The sequence below is a fragment of the Dufourea novaeangliae genome, unplaced genomic scaffold (assembly GCF_001272555.1).
Source record: "Dufourea novaeangliae isolate 0120121106 unplaced genomic scaffold, ASM127255v1 scaffold140, whole genome shotgun sequence".
NCBI classification, from domain to species: domain Eukaryota; kingdom Metazoa; phylum Arthropoda; class Insecta; order Hymenoptera; family Halictidae; genus Dufourea; species Dufourea novaeangliae.
The window spans coordinates 107,432-108,516 of NW_015374018.1; positions in this window are offsets into that span (position 1 = coordinate 107,432).

A 1,085-nucleotide genomic window follows, 5' to 3' on the forward strand; every position below is an offset into this window, starting at 1 on the left:
TATAATGGGTGATTTGCCAGTCAACCGGGTTACACAGTCAAGACCGTTTCAAAACGTAGGTTTAGATTATTGTGGACCGTTCTCTGTAAAAGAGAAAAAGTTACGCAATCGCTCGAAGGTAAAGGTTTATGTAGCTGTATTTGTTTGTTTTGCTACAAAGGCTATTCATTTAGAGGTAGTATCAGATCTAACTACTGAAGCATGCATGGGTGCTCTCAAACGATTCTTTTCTAGAAGAGGCAAACCCCAAAATATTTATTCTGACAACGCGACGAATTTTGTAGGAGCAAATAATGAAATTGTAGCTATTCAAGCATATTTCACGTCCGAAGAATACCGTAATAAAATGCAGCAGTTTTGTACAGAGCAAGATACTTATTGGCATTTCATTCCTCCCAGATCTCCGCATTTTGGGGGATTATGGGAGGCTGCTGTTAAATCATTTAAAAATCACTTGCATAAAATCGTGGGAGACACGTTGTTGACTTATGAGCAGTTTAATATCGTTTTAATTAAAATCGGCGATCGAGATCGAAGCGATACTTAATTCCCGTCCTTTAATTCCACTGTCCTGTAACCGTTCTTTATTTATTATCAATTGAACCCCGGGAGGTAACGTGCCCCTTTGACTATTCCCAGGATTGTCTAGAGTGGTTCGTGCCTCCAGGCACTGGATAGCGACGAGATCTGGTTGGTGTTAGAAAAAAAATTGGAGACGATTTAGAGGTTAACAAACGTTGCGTATATTCTGTTGAAACAGTGTTATAACAATGCCCTTCCCCTTTTTAATCGAAGATTGTTAAACCGAAAGAGAGCACTGATGCTGCGCGTGGATACTATATTAGTGTCGCGTGGCCCGCTTCTTTACTCTCAATGCACGGTGTTCACACCAACTTTGAGACACATCCTTGTCGTCAGTTGCGATTGTTCTATATCAAATCGACGATTGAAGATTTGTCGCAGCACTCACGCATATGGCCGAAGTTTGGAGAAAATGCGTGAGTGGAGACGTGCTTATGCACGTCAAACTGCAACACCCAAGAGCCCACTCGTCGGCACGATACGTGGATTTCGAGTGATCTCCG